The 18,681-nt window shown below is 38.3% G+C and overlaps 1 protein-coding gene and 1 long non-coding RNA gene across 2 annotated transcripts in view; one reads left to right on the forward strand and one right to left on the reverse strand.

The window, feature by feature from the left end:
* LOC134797799 (uncharacterized) overlaps positions 1–18,681 on the reverse strand; it is a 153,886-nt gene that overhangs the window by 101,931 nt on the left and 33,274 nt on the right. The gene's annotated exons all lie outside the window — the stretch shown is intronic.
* Positions 9,799–18,681, forward strand: part of LOC134797750 (neuropeptide CCHamide-1 receptor-like) — a 254,313-nt gene continuing 245,430 nt past the window's right edge. Inside the window, exon 1 of the mRNA XM_063770109.1 lies at positions 9,799–9,941. The gene's annotated coding sequence lies outside the window, so the exon portion shown is untranslated. The remainder of the gene's footprint in view (positions 9,942–18,681) is intronic.

Consider the following 18,681-nt stretch of genomic DNA (forward strand, 5'->3'; position numbering starts at 1 on the left):
GCTTTTCAATAAAAGGTAAACAATGTTCTGAAACGTTCACGGTTAACAACGCTAAGGCCGTAAACTCATTGTCACTGTTCACACAAACTGTCAACCAAAGCGACATTACGAAATATTTACACTTGGCTGATTTAGCGGACGTTCTTTCAATATCGGAAGCTACACCTAAAGTCTTGCTTGGCGCAGAACATTGGTATCTCACTATCTGCCGTGAGCTTAGGGAAGGTGCCCAAACCGATCCGATTGCCACACGTACAGCTTTAGGTTGGGTATTACACGGCAAATCCAACATTTGGTCTAAACCCGTCTATTTTATAAATCACATTTCAAGCAAAAATAGTGCTAGTGACACCACCATGGACGAACTTGTGAAAGATTATTTTCGCCTTGATGTCATAGGTATTTCTAAGTCTGAAAATGTTTACTCTAACGAAGATAAACACGCTTTAGAGGTTTTAGAATCCACCGGCAAACGTTTGCCATCAGGTGGGTTCGAAGTAGGTCTATTATGGCGTAATGATATTCCAAACACACCTGACAGTTATCCTCAAGCGCTTTCTAGGTTCCACGGTTTGGAAAGGCGCATGGCTCGAGAGTCTAACCTCAAAAAAGATTATTGTGCCTTTATCGATAACATGATGTCAAAAGGTTACACTGAAGAGTGTCCAAATGAAACATACCATGATAAAATAAACACAAGCGTTACACACAAATGTTTACGTTGGTATTTACCCCATTTTCCTGTAATACACCCTCAAAAACGAAAGCTGCGCGTAGTCCATGACGCAGCCGCAAAGACTTCGGGAGTTAGTTTGAATTCACTCCTGCTCCCGGGGCCTGATCTCCTGCAATCACTGTTACACATATTGTTCCGTTTTCGTGAAGGTCATGTTGCGATGACAGCTGATGTGAAAGAAATGTTTCCACAAATTAGGATTAGGCCGGAAGATCGTGACGCTTTACGTTTTCTTTGGAGGCATGGCCCTCACTGTGAATTAAAAGAATACAGAATGACTTCCGTTATCTTCGGTGCTGTATGCAGCCCCTGTACTGCTTTATACATAAAAAATCGTAACGCTCAGGAATTGCAAAGATCTTACCCGGCCGCCGCAAAGGCTATCGTTCGTGATCATTACATGGATGATTATTTAGGAAGTCTTGACAGTGTCCAAGAAGCTGCGCAACTTGCAGCTGACATAATAACGGTTCACAAAGCGGCAGGCATGGAGATGCGTGGTTGGGTCTCTAACGTACCCGCTGCACTTGCGGCCGTACCAGAAGACTTACGAGCTCCTGTAGTTGAAGATATACATGTAGGGCCTGAAGGTTTTGTTAGGACTTTAGGACTTATATGGCATCCAAAGAGCGATACCTTTAGTTTTCGTACTGGTTCTCCCATACCTGACTAAGACAAATTAACAAAACGAAAGGTATTGTCTTACCTGATGTGCGTGTACGACCCCCTCGGTCTCTTGACTCCTCTGGTTATTCAAGGTCGTATTTTATTCCAGCAGACATGGCGAACTGGTATTGATTGGGACACTGAGCTGCAATCACAAGCCGTTCAAAAGTGGCGAGCTTGGTCTCAACAACTTGCTACGATTACATGCGTCAAAATTCCGCGCTGGTACAGATGTGGGTTTCCAGATGATATTATTCGTGACAGACAGCTCCATATATTTGCAGACGCCAGCGAGGAGGCATACGCGTGCGTCGCATATTGGCGCTTTACATTAACGAGCGGTTCCGTAAAGCTGTCTCTCATTGGTGGAAAGGCCCGACTGAGTCCTTTGAAACCTACGTCTATACCACGACTTGAACTCCAAGCTAGCCTGATAGCCTCCCGATTCGCCAATACGGTATGCATCGGTCACGATATAAAACCTGATGCGATCTACTTTTGGTCTGATTCGACCACAGTACTAAGTTGGATCCGTAGTGATGCACGGACATTCAAACCATTTGTCGCGAATCGTGTGGGCGAAATCACCGAAATCACCAAAGTTACCAACTGGAAATTCGTACCAGGTGGTTTGAATGTAGCGGATGACGCGACTAGATTAAAAGATCGTGACGTCGATTTATCGCGGTGGTTCTCTGGACCTGATTTCTTATTACTGCCGTTCAGCGAATGGCCCAAAGAACCATCGACACCTGAAACTACATCCGTCTTGGAGGAGTTAAAACCCTCTAAGACGCATGTAGGACTCATCAATCTGGACAAGCCTTCATCGGTTGTGCCAGACCCCTCACGTTTTAGTGAATGGTTACGCCTGGTTCGTACAACTGCACGTATATTTCAGTGCATCAATAAGTTTCGTTCCCTTTTGGCACATGACAATCCAAATTCCAAAAACAAAACTAACCCTTCTTCTAAGCTTCCACCACTGTCCGCCGCAGAGATGCAGAAGGCCGAAATTGCCATTCTTCGACAGACGCAGACCGATTTGTTCGGCGAAGAATTTACCTTGCTTCGAGAAGCTAAGCCCTTGCCCAAGTCGAGCAAATTGAATCCTCTCTGCCCTATTATTGATGAAGATGGCCTCCTCAGACTGGACAGTCGTATAAAGCACATGAAGAACGTTGACTACGCTACTGCATCACCTATTATTCTTGATGGCCGTCACCCAGCTGTTCGTCTTCTCATACGGCACTACCACGTCGAAGCTGCACACGCCTTCAACGAGCTGGTGATTAACGAGCTTAAACAAAGATTTTGGATACTCCGATGCCATAGCGAAGTGCGCATGGTTTCCCGAAAATGTGCCTACTGTATAAAGCGTAAAGCAACGCCCCACATCCCACTAACCGGTGACATACCAGATGTGCGCCTGGAACACCACAAACGCCCGTTCACAAACACCGGGCTAGATTATTTCGGCCCAGTCGAAGTGTCAATCGGCCGTCGACGAGAAAAACGTTGGATAGCCCTCTTTACCTGCATGACGACACGAGCAGTGCACCTGGAAATTGTTGCTAGTCTATCAGCAGATTCCGCAATCATGAGCATACGTCGTTTTGCTGCACGTCGAGGACTCCCGAATAAGATACTTTCGGATAACGGGACATGCTTTGTTGGAGCCAACAGACAGCTGTGCGAATTTTACAGCGACGCTGTGCAAGACTTTGCTGCCAGCAAACGCATAGAGTGGTGCTTCATTCCTCCGGCGTCACCATTCATGGGTGGTTGTTGGGAGAGACTTGTAAAGACAGTTAAGACAGCACTCCTTGTGACTCTAAAGGAAAGGGCTCCCAGAGAGGAACTACTCCATACTCTTCTCCTAGAGGCAGAGGCGCTAGTAAACTCGCGGCCATTAACCTACGTTACTGAGAACAGAGAGTATGAAAGCCTGACTCCGTCCCATTTCTTGATTGGTACCTCTTCACCGCAGCAGCTACCGGCCGTTTTAGACGATGGTGTATTTTCGTCAAGAAAGGAGTGGCAAAAAGTTCTACGACTGTCCGAGCACTTTTGGACCAGGTGGCTCAAAGAATACCTGCCCAGTCTGAAGCCGAGAAGAAACGACGGAAGGCAGTATTACAATTTAAAAATAGACGACGTTGTCCTCGTAGTTGACCCCGACCTGCCTAGAGGTGTTTGGCCTATAGGTCGTATAGTGGAAGTGTTCCCGGGCAGAGATGGAATTGTCAGAGTGGCTGACGTGGCCACAAAAGGGGGCCTATTAAGGAGGCCCGCCAGAAAGTTAGCTCGACTGCACGAAGAAGTTGTGTAGCCTTGCTACACGGGGGGGATGATGTCGAGGACTAATTTGAGGTTTTATGTGTTATTTATACTTTTTATACATTTTGTCTATGTTTTTATGGTATTTTGTTTTACCTTTTGTTTTTAGATCAGTTGTCATTAAATGCTCTGTGTGAAGCCCGGCTTTTTCGTTGCTCCCAATTTTTATAGCTATCGAAGTGTAAATTGTCCTGGATTCCGGGACAACTATTTTTTAATAGGAACTAAACTGGGATTTTCATGCGGTTTTCACTTGTCAATAGAGTGATTCTTGAGGAAGGTTAAGGGTCAAACAGATCACTGTGCTATGTCTTTCCTGTAGACATACACAAGAGTTAAGGGCTATAAAGGTTAATTTTCTTATTTAACCCTTATCCACGTGAAAAGGTCCTCCTTTTATTTACAGAACTATGATAAAATCATTACTTACATGCCCACAAGCTGTTAACTATTGCCCACAGGAGAGAAAACTAGCGTGTTCGCGCGAACTGTACATTTTTCTCTCCTGTGGGCAATAGTTAACAGCTTGTGGGCATGTAAGTAATGATTTTATCATAGTTCTGTAAATAAAAGGAGGACCTTTACACGTGGATAAGGGTTAAATAAGAAAATTAACCTTTATAGCCCTTAACTCTTGTGTATGTCTACAGGAAAGACATAACACAGTGATCTGTTTGATCCTTAAGTGTTCGATAAATATCGAATCGATAATACCATAAATAGATAATACCAAAAAGGCAAAGTACCTCTGCCATGGTGCCTTAAATATGCAATAAATCGAAATAGATTTCATCAACAAAAGTAAGGAAAATGGCTGAAAATCCATAATAACAATCAGGCCTGACACGCTCCGTCTTTTATATAAGTAACAATATTAACCTACTTTTGCATTTTAGCAAATTGTTTTTGTTGGCAAAAGTATAGGGTTAAGGCTTTAACAAGCAAAAGGTAAACATGTATTGTTAAAATAATTTCTATTTAATTTATTTTATCATCAACATCGTTGATTAAAATTAAGGGTGGGTAGGGATTTATTATACACGGTGTTATTTTTAAAGTCCGTTAACTTTAAGTGTGCATTCCTGAGCTTAATTTAAGCAACTTTCTTGAGAAACCGTTCTTTCCCGGGTTCTTTGAAGAAACCGGTATTATATAATTTGTATATTTAGATATTTAAATAAAAGTAAACAAACAATTTGTACATTTTCGGGTAGTTATAACATTTATTAGTTAACCAACCAAATACAAAACCGCCTGGATCAGTCACTGAACGACCTGACTTATACACCTAGATTATTTGATCATGTACCTAATGTTTTCATCTACCCTCAACTGGCTTAAGGAGCCATTTGATGGTAGATTTTGCTTACTTTTATTTAAATACCTAAAGATACAGATTATAATTAACTCCATTTTGGAGATAATCGAGACGAGTGTGTACACTTGCCTTACGGCCTGTTTACATATTGATTAGTGTTTAGTATGAGTTCATGCATTTCCTACTAAACGTAAGTACTATCTCGGACGATCGGTATTCGAAATATCATTGATATGTCATAGTTTTCAATTGTTTGGTGAATTTAAATAATAATGTCAGTGTGTTGGATGTTGCGAATATTCGCATCCGCATCCGCATCCGCATCCGCGGAACATCCGCATTATTTTCAACATCCGCATCTGCATCCGCATCCGCATTAAATGGATGCGGAGCTCATGCGGATGCGGATGTCGACCAAGTCGGTAACAGGAACGTCTTAGCGGCGCCGTAAGTGCTAACGCCGTAACGATTTCGTTATACGAGTATATATTGACGAAATTCGTATAACGAAATCGTCTAGATCGCGAAAAGTCGGCCAAATTACTGTTTATTAAATAAATAGCTCAAATACTAAACGTTTCGTTTTTTTTAATAAAAATTACTAAATATGTAATATTTGACGTTTTTTAAGTATAAAATCTTGACATCCGCATCCGCTTCCGCGGATGTGAGGCTTTAAATATCCGCATCCGCATCCGCATCCGCGGATGTGAGGCTTTAAATATCCGCATCCGCATCCGCGGATGTCAAAAAATCTGCATCCGCAACATCCCTGCTTTTTACGAAAAAAGAAAAAAGTTAAACAAAATATTAAGAATTAACAATGCAATTCAGTTTCCATAAATGTACTTAGCATACTCCAAAGTTAACGGAGTTAAAAAAAACACCATGTAGGTATATTGTATAAGGTTCAATTAACATCTTCGCCCGGTTTTGGGGGACAAAAACGTACCAGTTCTATTAATTAATTAAATATTTAGACTCAAGTATTATCGATATTAATGACAAGCAATTGATTCTTAAGTCACTGTAACAAATCTGACTCATCCTTGATATTATTTATTAAGAGTGTTAATTCTTTTATTACCTATCTGTTTGCAAACCTCTTTGATTTATCACAAAAATTAATACTTACCTGTACTTAATTAGTCTGAAGTTAATTGATTCCATTGTGTTACGACAACTAAGCCGTTTTTATGTAAGTTATATGCATGAAAGTATGTTAGCGTATGCTATAGACTTATATGTGTATGAAATAAGTACAATAAATACAGTCCAATACAATTTACATAAGTACCTAGCAAATTTTCGTAACACAGTGGAATTAACTTAAAAGATCCGTAACTACGTTTAACTACGTACATTTTTTTGCAATTTACCCAACTGTAAATATCTGGCATCGGACATTGACAGTCGGCGCGATTCGGGAAATGAATTAGACATTAACTAGATACGATATAGTAAAGATATGCCATAGGCCTGCAAAAGGCTTTCGATTGTATCACACGTCAGATGATCTGGTGGGCACTGAAGGTGAAGAACGTGCCACAAGTCTACATTGACATTATCCGAGACATATACCGCGATTCGGTTTGTCTGGTAAGGACCTCCGTTGGCGACACAAAACCCTTCCCGATTACAGTGGGTGTTCATCAAGGCTCCGCTCTGAGCCCCTTTCTGTTCAGTGTGGTGCTTGATGCCGTCACGGCGGAGATACAAAACCCACCGCCGTGGTTGCTCATGTATGCAGACGACATCGCACTGACAGACGAAGACAAGCTGGTATTAGAGCGAAAGCTGAACCAGTGGAAGGGGTCGCTAGAAAATGGAGGTCTGAAGCTAAATGTCGCGAAGACCGAATACTTGGCCTGCGGAAGTACGGATCCCACTCCCATTAATATAGGGAACGAACCTGCCGTGAAAACGGACAAGTTTAAGTACCTGGGATCAGTACTGCATGAGTCCGGGATCATTGATCACGACATCCGGGCCCGAATCAAGGCGGCTTGGTCTAAATGGCGGGAGGTCACAGGAGTCATCTGCTATCGCAGAATACCGCTTAGACTTTAGGGCTAGTGTATAAGTGTATTATCCGTCCAGTCCTACTTTATGGCGCCGAGACGCGGCCGGTTCTTGGAAGGCACGTTCAGGAGCTTCGCGTTACAGAGATGAAGATGCTGCGATGGATGTGCGGCGTTACGCGCGCTGACCGCATCCGTAACGAGTACATCCGTGGCAGCCTCGCAGTCCGTGACGTAGCAGAGAAGCTCCAAGAATGTCGCCTCCGGTGGTTCGGCCACGTTTGTCGCAGGCCAGCTGACTACGTAGGAAACATATGCCTTAACCTAGCCCTTGACGGCCCCCGACCCCAAGGCAGACCAAAAAAGCGATGGCTCGATGTCGTGAAAGCAGATATGAGTGTGAACGGGCTCACACGAGACGACGCCCAGGACCGCGCAGAGTGGAGGAAAGCAAGTAGGAAAGCGGACCCTGGCAAAGGCCGGGATAACGCTAGGTAGAAGAAGATATAGTAAAGATATCTTTACTATTTCATATCTAGTGAATCTCTAATTCATTTCCCGAATCGAGCCGGGTGGTCATAAAATCAACTCAAAAAATTAAAATGACATGGAATAATAATTCAATTTAAATCTAAGACACCCAACTACAGTAACTTAAGTAAAGAACATACACCTTAATTAAATAACTCAAAGTCAGTAACTGGCGCTCCAGCATTAAACCTTTGTCTCATTAAGGAAAACGACCTGAGGTGTCGACCGCTTTAACCATATGTCAAACGACTTCAACTTAATTTAAATCTTAATTCAACCACTTAAAGTTTATCATTCTTAGCAGGCTACATGTCCCGTTGCGTTCCGTAAGAAAATAAATCGAAGTCCATTCATATGGTTGGAGTACAAATAGCGACACCTGAAATTGGTGTTTCTTGACAATTGATTTTGGATCTTGCACCGTAGTAAATAGGTTCAATGTTGTTTAAGCTATGTGATCCGATTAGGTTTTCTGCCTAAAATAACTGGTGTTTTCATATGTTTAAAGAAAACAACAAGGTACAGACGCCATCAGATAGATTTGAGCTGCCGAGGTGCTCAATAATATCTGAACACGCACTCTAACGCCTTGACAATAGAGGCGTGTTCAGATATTTGTGAGCACCTTGGCCGCTCCGATATATCTGATGGCGACTGTACGAAAACGGAACACTCTCCAGCGTTCGCAACCGAATTGGTGTTAGATTTTCAGCTCATGAAAAATACGTGGAGGTTGATTTCGAAAAGTGTCTATATTTTCTGAAAACCAGTTTCTATATATTATCACATTAGAGGTGTGTTTTTCGACATTTGTATGGCTTTTTTTAATTTTTTGGAAAATTAGATTCTTATTGATACACAATCATTTCAGGAGGGGTTTTCAACAACAAAAAATATAGCGTACCTACTAGGCACCACTCTACTTTTTATATGTAGTTAGCTTGATATGGACGTTTAAATATCGACATTTTTATGGCACTCTTCAGCCATTTGTAAGGCGATGTTGACAAGTAGGTATTATAATGGCATTTTATCAACATTGTATGGGAATATAAAAAAAAATTGTCACTATTTATTATTTTTTTGGCATTTTAAGACCCAGACGAAATTGGCACTGTGTCAACATTTGTATGCCACATTCGAAATAAATTTGTATGGTCAAAAAAGACGTACAAATGTTGCCAAAAATGTGTTTTTGCCACCTTTCGTACATTATGTACCCGATTCAAGTATTTATTAAACACAATATTCTTACACCATATTTCCATCTATTATTATAAGGAAACACATTTTTATTTCAATTGTATATAAATAAATAAGAACCCATACAAATATACGTACCATACCCATGTGTACCAAAATACGCCGTTTTAAATAATATACATACAAACTTGTTCCCACAGTCCTAAAACATAGCAATCTCTTAGAAACCTCTGTCAAATTTTGTCTCTTTCTAACAAATTGAAATGTCAAAATGACGGATAGAGACGATTATCAACGGTTGGTTCGATTTGACAGACGTTTATGAATAACGCCATTATTATAGAGCTACAAGGTGGGAATCAGGAAATTACCCTCTGACCCCATAATCTTCCAATTTTGATAATGTAGGTAATAAAGGTACCTAAGGTTAATTCCCGGATATGAGATAATTTGTATCAGTCATAATGCCAGCATAGCAGTTTATTTTCGGAATTACTTAAATATTACTACAATACAGGCTGACCCAAAAATAATTACTTAGAAAATCATTTTTTTAATGATCTTTTTCTTCTTTACACGCCTTTTACAAAATGTCATTAAAAATTAAAACTACAATCTTAAAACTGAAACAAAACATAATTATTATCTACAAATATACCCATTTCGCTTTGAGATACACAAAGCTTTGTTAAAATTATCAACAATACGCACATTAAAAACATGTCAACGTATTTTTGCGCCATCCTGTTATAGGTACCTATGTATGTATGTTCATGTTCGCAATTACCAAGATACCTACACCTTACCACTACGTACTTAAAATACACGAAAGCTCTTCAACCCGTGAAATTCTCTATAATTTAATAGCAAAGCACACTTATATAGCTTTGCACCGCATGCACTTATGAGAACAGAAGTTCCCGTCTAACTATAGACGCGCAGTCGAAAGCCGGCTTCAGAACAGAGCGGCCGGGCGGAGCGTTTTCGGTTACGAACGCAAGTTCGAAATTCGAATTCTAGTGAATGAAGTTTCGTATCGTAAAAGTATTGTAACGAAAAGTGTAAGTGTGTGTGTTGTGTAACTTTAATGTGTAGTGGGGAGTTTTTTTGAAGAGAGCAGTTAGGCGTAAGTTTTTGAAACTTTTTTTATTTAGGTTTTAAGGTGAATGTTACGTGTGGGTAGTGTTTTTTTCTGATTTAGTGATAACACTATTTAACAATTTTTATAAGCAATAATAATATTTTGCAAGTATTTAAATTGCATAAAAATAAATACATAGAAAAAGTTTTCATTGAGTAAGTACTTAATTCATTTATTAAACACAAACTTTTATTAGTAGTAGTACAGTCGCCATCAGATATATCGGAGCGGCCAAGGTGTTCACAATATCTGAACACGCGCTCTAACGCCCTGACAATAGAGGCGTGTTCCGATATTTGTGAGCACCTTGGCCGCTCCGATATATCTGATGGCGACTGTACTTAGTTTTTATGCATTAGGTATATGTTTTTAATAAGAAAATAATAATAATTCTTAACAAATATAAATGAAAATTACTGTGTTCCATAATACCTTATTGCTACTTTTATACGACCAATTTTTGGGATCTGCACCTATTCAGCAGCATTATTACTTTTTAATTAGGTAAATATTTTGGCGGTTTGATATTTTATTATAAAGAATCTTAAACCTCTAATGGCCCAATACAATAAAAAATGGCACTTAAATTTTAATTATGGTATTAGAAAAGAAAATATAATTGTCGATGCGTTTAAAAACAAACGAAACTAAACAAAAGCAACTCTCTTACATTTAATAATGATATCAATTTCATTGGAGGTAATTTGTACCGGTATTAGGACCGTGGGACGATAGAGGATAAAGACACTTAAGAACAAATCAGATTTTATTTGCTGCTTTACCGCCTTTATTACATAAAGCTCTATTTATTAACTTGAAATGTATCTATGTACTTAGGGCATACTGAAAATTCCTGGACTGGCCACTTAAAAAAAATAAGTCGTCTCATATATCAGAATCCAGAAATTTTCAGTATTGCCCACGTACTATGTAACTACATATGTTTGTATGGGTCAAATCTTGCAAGTTAAATTTGACCCGCTTCCCGACTTCCAATGAAGCTGAAAATTTTCATACATATGTAAGTCTTGTGACAATGCAACATTATGGTACCATCGAGCTGATCTGATGATGGAGACAGGAGGTGGCCATAGGAACTCTGTGATCAAACAACGAAACCTAAATGTGTTTGGGGGGTTTACCCTTGAATTGCCGACAGACATTTGATCGAATGTTATTTCGAAGACAACGTTTCAAGTATTTTCATTTCATCGACAAGTTATTGCGTCGAAGAATCGATACTAGTAAATTTAAATCGGGGACTTTTAATTGGTACTTGAGTTATTTTGTATATAGTTTATATCGTGGTATTTCTTTACGGGTTTTCTTATTTCATTTTGGATTGTATTTATTACGCGTAAAATTATTTCAATTTGTAATATTTCGTTAACGAAACTAAACGCAATCACGTCAGTCGGCTCACTCTGCGCGATTATAGCTATGTGCTCTAATTTTGAAGATATAATTTTACAAGGCAAATGTTGGGCAAATTATAAATATATTGGTAACAATAATTTTATTTCATTTCTGTGTAGGGTCGCAGTTCTAACCTAACCTAAACCTACTTTGAAAGCTGTTCGTTTCTGTGTGGGATCGCAGTTCTAACCTAACCTAATCCTACTTTCATAGCCGTTCGTTTCTGTGTGGGATCGCAGTTCTAACCTAACCTAAACCTACTTTGAAAGCCGTTTGTTTCTGTGTGGGGTCGCAGTTCTAACCTAACCTAAACCGACTTTGATAGCCGTTCGTTTCTGTGTGGGGTCGCAGTTCTAACATAACCTAAATCTAAAATTCTTACAACAGAAAAATGTATAAATGTGTAGTACGACATATAAAAATGTATTAAAGTAATACGTCGAACAAATGAATTGCAATGTTTAGTAGTTGTGCCAATTAAAATAATTTGAAACGAATTAGCGATCAAGTAATATTCGTTGAATAGTATTTGTACGCACTAAGAAAAATTGAAATAAATAGTATATGAAACAAATTAACGCCGAACAATATTACTAGTACTAACGTTTCGATGAATCGTTGTCGATGAAATAATATTCGATGAAAAGTTTGTCGGCAAAACAAGAGTACACCGTGTTTGGGGTTTTTAGAATTGTCTCGATTTGTATTAGTTGCCTGTGTAAACACAGTCAGCGATAAAAGCTTGTACCAGCATTTTTTTTCTTGCCAAAAATGTATATTGAATAAAGAAGCCACAATATACATGTTATTTATTAAAAATACCTATTTTACTGCCTTTGACTAATTTTACTTGCTGCTTAATGCTTCTTACTTTATTATCCTTTGAACTTCGGTCCGGTATTTTAAGACAAAGGATTTAATTATTTTCCCTAAAAACATGACAAAACTGGAAAAATCAAAAACCGTAAAAATAAAAATGAGTAATTTTGTTTGAAAATTCTCATAAAAAGTGATCCTTTGATGTTGAAGAATTTCTTCTTCTACTCAAGGCAAACAGTGTTTAATGATTCACGGTTAGATTCACTAGACTTATACCCAATTACATTTAAAAGTACCTGTAGTAGTATTGAACCTATTCAATAAATGCTCTATGCTTTTGACGTACGTACGTACGTACGTATGTTTAGTTTATGTATTATTTTAATTATGAAATATTTTTTTTTACATTTAAAAGTATAACTAAAAACTACAAGTACCTATTCATAAAATCGGTGAAAGTTAAAGTTTACCACGAAATGGTCTCGCCTCAGCATAATACTGACCCGAAAGTCAGCGCTGATCTTCTGGCGAGACCACTAGTGGGCCACGATCGCAGCCGTACGACACGGCCCTATCATAAGATGAACGCAGCCTTTGCAGCGGCGACCGGCGCCATCTTGTCTACTGTCACACATCATGTCTATCAGTATTTATATTTACTTATAAGTAATGTATATATCAAGGTATGTTGGATTTCATACATTCTGTTCAGTTATGCTGCTTTGGATTCGAATTGGATGAGATTCCATTGCTCCTTGTCCCCCTTAAATTAAATTGAAGTACAAGAGCCTCTGGCAACTCTAGCCCTCTTATAAACTGAAATAGATTATACACTTAAGAAAAAGTGACCAAGTCCACCGATGGCCGAGGCGGGAATCGAACCCGCTAATTGCCTTGGTCACTATATCTTTAGTTTATGACATCTATTTCAGACCATTACTTCAAAAATCAAATCTAAAAAAAACGGGTTGCACTCCGGGAGTGCCGCAGAAGTGAAAACTCAATGACATTGTAACAGTTTTTCGATCAGGTCACGTGTCCTTCTTACGTCTTACGAATCTTACGGTCACGTGACCTGTCGCGAGTTTAACATTTTTTTCCCATTACAAAAAGTGCACAGCGCCGCTAAAGAAGTTCACTTCAAAAACAAATCTAAAAAATATTTCATAAATAATATGATTTGTTCCCTAGTTGGAGTTGTCTCTTCCTTATCAATATCTACGCAAATTCTATCGAATTTTACCTATTCCTGGTACTTGATACTCAAATATAGCACAATATTCTGATATTAAAATCAGTCGAATAATAAGAGATCTCAATATTTGGATAGATTTGAGAAATCCCGACAAGTAAACAAGGATTGACTTACGATTGAGGGTCGAGTATATCGTCTTGTAGGTATATAAAATTTGTGTGAACATAACAGTTCGCTCATATGATTCCATATTATTCAGAAACGGATACAGGTCAATACCGGTAGATATCCGAGCGGTATGGCGCACGGCTTTCAAAGCAAAGGTCGGGGTTTCAAACTCCGGTAGCATTCTCAATCGAGGGACTTATGTAAGTGATATTAATACAGAATGTTACAAAAATTGTAGGTATCCGTTTATGGGCATAATCGGTATAATGTTGTGATTACAAAAAATGAGAAGCAAAAATTTTTGACGCGAGCAATTTTTGGCCTTTGGCCGACCTCCTCGCCCGCTTAGCAACTTCTGCTGCTGACTGTACTCAACGTTTAGGATTTGGAATAATTTTCACCATTTCCTTTGATCAACCTGTATAATAATATTATAAATGTTCATATACACAATCATGGTAACTATTCACATTTCATAACGACGAGAAGTTTAGCATATGGCGGCATGTACCTAAATTACATTTAGGTACATGCCGGCTGATTAAATTGTCGGGTATATTGTATTCTTGCCAGCACCATTATTGATTCTGTCTCTAAAAGCCCTGACATTCAGATACAAACAAATATAATACGTACAAGTATTGAAAGTAATAAAACACACAAAAATAAATATAAACATACCTAAATATGCAGTTGAATTGAGTACATGAACAGTCAACTTCCAGATCTCCTAGTATTATTTTTTGCACTTTTAGGTGTTATAGTTATTACATAAAAGTTAAGTATTATTCTTGCATATAAAACTCTTTTGTAGGATTTCTCTCTTTTGAAAAACACATTCAAATATTATTTAAAGAAACCATCAAAAAAGGATCCTCATTTTGATTCATATTTTACGGTCACGCAACATTCTTCCTTGTTTGATTTTAATGATCCTTTTTTCATGAACACTTAATGACGTCGTTTGAACCGCGTCAGAATTGTTTGAAAAAAAAATTGATTGTTGTTGTTTGTTGTTGATGTGTAGATCGCTCTTTAGCGATAAGACCGCCTTTTGTTGCCTCTGTCTTCATGTATTATGTACGTCTTTTTTTCATGAACCCTTAATGACATCCTTTGAACCGCGTCAGGATTGTTTGAAACAAAAACAAAAAGATTAAAAATAGATTGTTGTTGTAGTTTAGATCGCTCTTTAGCGATAAGACCGCCCTTTGTTGCCTTTATGTATTATGTACGTCTCTCTGTAAATGATTTATTGAGGTTGTACAATAAAGAGGATTTGTATTGTATTGTTAGAGATTGTTAGGAGTTAATTTTCATATATTTATGAAGATATTACAATGCGAAATGTAAAGCCGACCCGAAACTTTATTTAACAAGATTATTCCAGCCAAAGAAACAATCAAGAGGGAGATCGAGTATTTATTTGCATTTTCGGAGTTATTACAAGGATTTATCTAACTTGCAATGTTCAATCAATGTGTAACTAAGCGCCACTTCCACCATTCCACTAACCCGGGGTTAATCTGTTAAACCTGGAGTTGCTATTGTTACCAGTTCAATTGGACACTGGGTTAACGGTTTAACCGCTTAACCTCGGGTTAGTGGGATGGTGCAAGTGGCGCTAATTAGTTTATGCCCACGACTTGATAAAAACTATTCCATGTCCTTCCCCTGGATTCAAACCATGTTCATAGTATATTTGATTTAAAACTATTCGGGTAACAGTGAGACTGCCGTATTCGAACTTCAAGATATTCACAAGAGACGACACGTACTAGATCCATTCTAGATACGTTCTTCTTCTTCCTCGCGTTATCCCGGCATTTTGCCACGGCTCATGGGAGCCTGGGGTCCGCTTAACAACTAATCCCATGATTTGACGTAGGCACTAGTTTTTACGAAAGCGACTGCCATCGGACCTTCCAACCCAGAGGGGAAACTAGGCCTTATTGGGATTAGTCCGGTTTCCTCACGATGTTTTCCTTCACCGAAAAGCAACTGGTAAATGTCAAATGATATTTCGTGCATAAGTTCCGAAAAACTCATAGGTAGGAGCCGGGGTTTGAACCCGCGACCTCCGGATTGAAAGTCGCACGCTCTTACCCCTAGGCCACCAGCGCTTCTAGATACGTTATAGTTTAGATATCAACTAGTTCTCTTTTGCAGCGCAATTCGGGCAACCAATGTCACTTTTACGTTAGATAGAGTAAGATATCTATTAGATGTGAATTGGATCTCTAAGTCATATCCTGTGGAAATCGTTCAACAGTATCTCCAGAATCGCGCAAATGTCAAATTTGACAGGTTATATCTTAAACATATCGTTATCGTATCTTAGTGATGTCTAAAAGATGTCTAATAGATGTCTATTTCGAAATACGAATCGGGCCCAGAGATACATTCACATTTAACGGCTCGATTCGGGAAATGAATTAGAGACTCACTAGATATGAAATAGTATAGATATGTGACGTTCCACTGCAATAGGTACCTTATGGCGGCTGGCGCCGCGATTCGGGAAATGAATTAGAGATTCACTAGATATAAAATAGTGAAGATATGTGACGTTCCACGGCAAAAGGTACCTTATGGCGGCCGGCGCTTACGTCGATAGCGCCGCAATAATATTGGAGCGGCGTTAATAATAGCGTAAGCGCCAACCGCCATAAGGTACCTTTACCCGTGGGACGTCACATATCTTTACTATATCGTATCTAGTTAATCTCTAATTCATTTCCCGAATCGCACCGTATGTATAATAGGTACTTATTAGTTGTTAAAGTAAGGATAGTATAATTATACGCTTCTTTTTACCTTAATGGCTCTCTGACACGGTTTATCACAGTGACAACAACTCCACACTAAATGTAATTATTTAGAATGAAGTCCTTAACTATGTTGACTTTACGAACCCACCCCTTAGCGACGGCTCAGAAAGGACCCATTACCTTTTCAAGGACTGTTTTAACCCTTAAACAGGTAGTGTATCTGACACCGTAAGATTGTGAACCCGTTAGTTTATAATCTAACGTAGGTTAGGTTAGGTTAGATTGTAATCTCCCTACCGTCAGTTTATAATTTAACTAGCGAGATTATGAACTGACGAGTGTTTACAATTTTACGGTGACATATCTATAGGCACTACATAGCAAATGTTTTTTTTTGTCGAGCAGAGTAAATACAACGACCGCAAAATGTCATTGCCGTAAAGTCTACAAAGTGGGTGATTTTCGAACGTACAAAAATGGGAGGTGTCAAAACAAATTTCGTGACATTTTAGTTGTCAATTTCAAATCGACAAAAAATGGCCGTTTTGTACGTTTCTCCCGCTATAAAAGTACGCTACGCCGAAAAAAAATAACTTACTTATTTTGTGTTGTATTTTTTTGGTAGATTATTAGATAATGTATGTGTAGTAAGTCATTTACCTTACTATAATTAACCTTATCATACTCTTCTGACTTGATATATAGTATATTAGTTTGCTTTTCTTTTATTCATTTTTTTTCTCTCTACACCAATTGTAGTTATCTTGACTGGTAGAGAATGCAATTTGGCATTAAGTCCGCCATTTGTACATTGTTGTATATATGTTGTGTAATAAAGTTTAAATAAATAAATAACCTGACTTCAACAACAACATTAACTAATGTCCCGTTCGATAGAAACTTAGAAAGTCTTTCTTACACAGTCTCCAAAAGGTCTCCTAACTTAATCAAAAAAGTTGAAGTAGATCCTTTCAAAATTGGATTAGGTTGCATATGAATAGCAAACATGTTCATGTTTGAGTTGTTGAATATTAAATTGATCGTCAACAATACAGTTTATCTTCTATATATTATGGATGTTTTCAATTAAGAGTTGCGGGCTCTCCAATAATACTATACAGATGCTGTGGATAATTGTTTTCCATCGTATTTTCTCGTGAACGTTCGTATTTGTCATGCTACTTTAGTCAACCTCAGTACTTTTGTACCGAGACTGACTAAAATAGCAAGACACGTTCGTACGTTTCCGTGAAAATACGATGGAAAATAATTGTGCACTACATCTGTAGGTAGGTACGTTTTTAAAAACAAAATTTGAGTTAAAACGAATTCTAGGTAAATCATCCGTAAACGAATATCGTATTGTCAATATAATTACATTTTATTCCCTAGAATAGAGATATAATTTAGTGAACTTAATAACCTAGCTGCATTTAAATATAAAAATAAAATAAAATGTGCGAATATTTAGAAAATTGAATAGACAAAGAGCTGAGCTGCTAATAGTCATAAAAAGTTAGTTATCCACAAAAAAAGAACGCAATATATTATATCGTACCGCCATTTTGTGTGGTGACTACCGTTATCTCATGCTGGCGAAAAATCCGCAAATATTTTACAAGAGACGTGTCCCTAGCGATTTTATTATTTTTCTCAATAATGGACGGCAAAGTCGACTTTGCCGTTTAAAAAATAGGTCGCGAAGCGCGTAGTTTATGGTCAGTCAAAAATTAAAAAGTTAAAAACATTGCAGTCTCGATTTTGGGACTGCAATGTTGCATACAAATTCCATTATTTGTCGAGTTCCAAACTTTTTAAAAGTTGAAATGGCCATATCAAATGAAGGCACAGGCCCATTAAACAGCCAAACAGATGATTAGTACCGCGACTATTTAGCTATCTCAAATAGGTTGGCGTATTTTCGGCAGAAAAATACACTTCTATTTTTTTATTAAAAAAATAAAAAGGCGGCAAAGCTAATTTTTTCAATTGTTTCTACTTTTTTCTGTTAAAATATATACGTAAGAACGTTGCTTTTGTAAAATATTTCTATGATATTTATATTTCTTGCACCATTTTTGAGAAAAGCACTATATATGACTCGGCTGGAAGGCTACTTGCTGGCTTCGGATTCAATTAAACGGACTCCCAAGGTCGTCCGTTTAAAACGAATCCTCAGCCTGCAAGTAGCTACTTCCGAGCCTCGACAATAATGTACTATTACCTACCATTAAACAGCCATTTTTTTTACTAGCCTGCTTTGTTGTCTCACTGCAGGGCAAAGGCCATGAAGTGTAAAATTCTGAACTTAGAGATAAAAACTTTTTTGTAAACGTTTTTACGGTGTCTGGTTACG

This window comes from Cydia splendana, chromosome 15, assembly GCF_910591565.1.
Source record: "Cydia splendana chromosome 15, ilCydSple1.2, whole genome shotgun sequence".
In the NCBI taxonomy this organism is placed as follows: Eukaryota; Metazoa; Arthropoda; class Insecta; order Lepidoptera; family Tortricidae; genus Cydia; species Cydia splendana.